Source organism: Macaca nemestrina, chromosome 1, assembly GCF_043159975.1.
Source record: "Macaca nemestrina isolate mMacNem1 chromosome 1, mMacNem.hap1, whole genome shotgun sequence".
Taxonomy (NCBI): domain Eukaryota; kingdom Metazoa; phylum Chordata; class Mammalia; order Primates; family Cercopithecidae; genus Macaca; species Macaca nemestrina.
In genome coordinates, this window is record NC_092125.1 from 186,801,801 (window position 1) to 186,806,093 (window position 4,293).

Sequence of the window (4,293 nt, forward strand, 5' to 3'; positions counted from 1 at the left end):
TCTCTATAATCAGTTTATCAAAATTGAACTTGGGATAATAATAAAACCAGCTACCTCTACTAAACATTTGGTAGACTAGACTGTGAAATCCGTGAGGTCAGGGATCATGTCTGTTTTTCTTACACCTGCGCCCACCTACCTAAAATACTGCTTGACACACAGCAGGTGCACATTAGACATTTGTGAGTTACAAGGACCGGGGAACATGGGTGTGTACGTGGCCATTACCACCCAGCTGATGAAGCTTTCCTCTCAGTGTTTCCCCAGGCAGATCCTTCACAGTCCATCAACTCTGGACACTGAGGTCCAAGCCCTGACTTCCCCTTTAACCCTGTCCACAGGTCGGTGGGACAAGCCTCCCAGGATATGGGCAGAGGTGGGCAAGAGCAGTAAGGAGCAGACAGGGACACTCAGAGATCCAGCAGATGCTACACCATGAGTTTCTCTGTGCTGAGCCCCAGCAGACTCCTGGGTGGCATCTCTGGGCTCCTCCAAGCAGCCTCCCTGCTCATCCTGTTTCTGCTGCTGCTCAAAGCAGCCCGGCTCTACCTGCAAAGGCAGCGGCTGCTCAAAGGCCTCCAGCAGTTCCCGTCTCCTCCCTCCCACTGGCTCTACGGGCAAAACCAGGAGATAAGAAGGAGCTGACAGAAGAGTGGGAGGGCAGGGAGGGTGTGGGGTCTGAGGCCTGTTCAACAACTCCATGAGGGACAAGCTTCATAGTGTCCTGAGCATGTGGCCTTCAAGGAACACCCAGCTCATCTACCCAGTCTCAGCTCATGCCAGCCAAGGGGGGCTCACTACTACCCAAAAAGCCTGTCTTGCTCCTCAGCCATGACACCCATGCCCTTCTTATGCAGATCTGAAGTTTGCCCTGGCAGCCCTGCCCACAGAGGCCAATGCCTGATCAGTCCTGGGTCTCTCCCTCTCCAAGTTAAGCACCCCCAGTAGCCTCACCTGTTCTCAAAAAATAAGGCTTTGAGAGGCTTTCTGCCCACTCAGTGCCATCCTTTCTGCCTGGCCCTGAGCTTGCCTCAGAATAGACACCCATCTAATGGAATCCTGCCCTGTGGGGTTATGATCTATGGAGACCATAGACAGGAATCTTGGAAGGTATCAGGCCACAGGAAAAGAGCTCACTCTGCTTGGATGAGTGGCTGAGGTCAGGTGTAGGGGATAAACCAGGTTGCTTTGTCTGAGACTGGGAATTTCTAGAGCAGGTGATTTGGGTAATGGAACCCTGACAGTCACGGGCTCACATAAGGAGGACAGCCTGCACCTCCAGGTGAAAGTGTCTTAGTTGCACTATTGAACAGTGTGGGTTTACCTCCTGGCTCTCCTCCCACACACCTGGACTCTGAGCTCCTTAAGCTGAGCATGTCATCCCCTGCCTGTGCCCCAGCACAAGCCTGGCACAGTGGGATGGTTGGCCCAGGTGCATGGAGAGACAGAAGAAAGTAGGAAAGAAGCACTAGGGCTGGTAGGAACAGGGTCCACATCCCATTCAGCACTGCCAACACTGGGGAGGAGGCACAGAGCAAGGTAAGCGGCCTCATGGAGAGGGGCTCACCAAGAGCTTGTGGATTGAACACAGTTAAGAGGAGATGGGAGTTTCAGGAGCTGATGTTTCTGACATCCTCTGAGGCACACATACAGTTTATTCGATAAAGGGATAGGATCTGGCTCAGGTCAAGTCCTGCAGAGACAGCCACAGACTGGATCACTGCGCAGAACATCAGAAACAGTTTCAACCCTTAACGTCTGCTGATAGGTCCAAAATAATCTCTCTGCAGTCGACCAGCCCTTCACTCCACTCCAAAGAGGAGAAGTAAACAAAAGTTTTCATTAATGTGTCTTTCCCTTTGTGACAGTTCCAGAAGGGCCAGGAACTACAACAGATTCTGAAATGGGTGGAAAGATTCCCGGGAACCTGTCCACACTGGCTATGTGGGAACAGAGTCCGACTCCTCCTCTATGACCCTGACTACATGAAGGTGATTCTGGGGAGATCAGGTGAGAGTGAAACCCCACCCCAGCTGCAGCAGCTCTTCCCTCTTCGGTACATGCCCCTGGGTCTGTAAAATTTCAGAAGAAAGTGGCAGTTCAGCCATCAACCCTACACATTCTACTAACCATTCTCTTGGGTGCAACACAGCACATGGTCGGCAATATTTACTTAATACTGGATGTTTAAAACAGCTGTGTGGGGCTGAATCTTGTTATTTTCTTTTTCTTTTCTTTTTAATCAAATTGAGGCAACCCATAATGTAAATTGCACCAGATTTCTAAAACAAATTTTATGTCTACACTGACTGGGATTTGCAACCTCTTGTTGCTGCCTATTCTGGGTTATGGGAAGGCTAAGCCAGCAGCAATGGAGAAAAAACCCAAGGCACTGTCCTACTCCCTCGCATAGAGGATATTACTTATGTTCCTGGGCAACTCACCTTTCTAGTTCTGTGGGTGTTCTACTGCTGCCTTCCTGATCCCACACTGTCACCTTCATGACAGACATGGAAAGGGTCAGGAAAGTGGTAGGTGACATGGGTCAAATTGAGACTGACAGATATCAAGAACCAATGGCAGCCCATGGTCTGAACCACAATTTCCTCTGGGGCTACTTTGGTTGACAGCTCTGTTTCCTATTAAACCGTTTCTTACCTTTCAGACCCAAGGGTTCATGATTCCTGCAGATATGTGGCTCCCTGGATTGGTACGTACATCTGAACTAGGACTGCAGTCCACTCCCCAGTTAGGTTTGCCAAAAGCTATCTGTTTGGCTCACAGAGAACAACAGGTGAGGGGCCACCACTGTCATGACCACTACTTAAATCAAGCTTCATACCCTCCTAACAAGATCCTCACTCCTTCCTAATGCTGCTGTGAGCCCTCCTGAGGCTCAGCTTCTTCCACTTCACTTCTCAGTTCTCTCCAGACATCCTTGGCCTCACATTTATTTTATGTCTGCCCCACAACACTTTTCAACCGTTATTTAGATAAAATAAAATGAATATTGGCTATCATAATTACAGGGAAGTACCAGCCCAATAATCAAATTCCCATGCCTGAATGCACCCGCCTTTCCTGCCTTTGGCCATGATGTGCCATCTTCTGGTTTTCTCCCCCAAGGAGCCACCTTATGTACCTCCAAACTGTCCCCAGTTGTCCCACTGATCCCATCACACACACACACACACACATATACACACACCCGTCTCTGGCAGACATGGTTTCAGCACCGGCGGATGCTGACCCCAGCCTTCCACTATGACACCCTGAAGCCCTACGTGGGGCTCATGGCAGACTCCATGCAAGTGATGCTGGTAAGTCCGTGTCTTTCTCCTCTCCACACACAGTACAGCACACACTCTCACCAATTCCACTCTCAATCCTATGTCCCACAGACAGCCATAGACACAGCCCCATGCAATAACACTTTCAGGTGTTTACTCTGATAGTAGAGTTCCACAAGTGGATAGCAGAGCACCCAGGCATCCAGTCGGATCCACACTTTGCTCAACATCACAGGAAATGAGAGTCATGATGTGTAAAAGACCCCTCTCTTCCCACTTTGAAACCTTCAGCACAGTGGACTGGAGGAGTGGTCAATCCCCTGAACATCAGGACGCCCTGCTCCTGGCTGCTCTGTGCAATGGCTGCTTCACTGGTGGGGTAGACAGGCTAGGATGTCACCCAACCAGGCTCTGGCCTGGGGCTCAGGGCTTCCACATGGATTTGAGCCACCCATGGAGTGAAATGGACACCAGGTCTACATTCTCAGAGCCAGATCTACCTTCCCCTCCCCTCCTATCAGGACTGATTTATCACCCAATTGTGCCCCAGCAAATGTTTATTGAATTAAAAGCATTTGAAGTCCTGGTTGTCCCTCCATTAGAAGCCCATACTGGTCCCTTGCCTGACACATATTTTCCTAATTTAATATTCAACCAGTTCCTCAGGTCAGCTCAGCTCCTAGAAAACACATGTATGAAGAGTACTCCAAGGCTTTATCCCATACAGAAAAAAAAAATATCATCAAACCAAAGGTCATAACCAATTCCCAAAATTCAAAATGTAAATCAGATTTTATCGGAACATACATTTAATTTTGTAGTAAACATTTCTGGGGGAAATATATCATTTTATAAGCATTTGCTTCACTATTCTAATTTGCTATAATGTATCTGCTCTCTAAAGTGAGGGATCCCAACCACCATATCTGGAGATAAAGGGAAAGGCTGAGCCTTATTACCAAAAGACTTCTGGGGGATTAAGAGGGTCCATGCCACCTCCCAC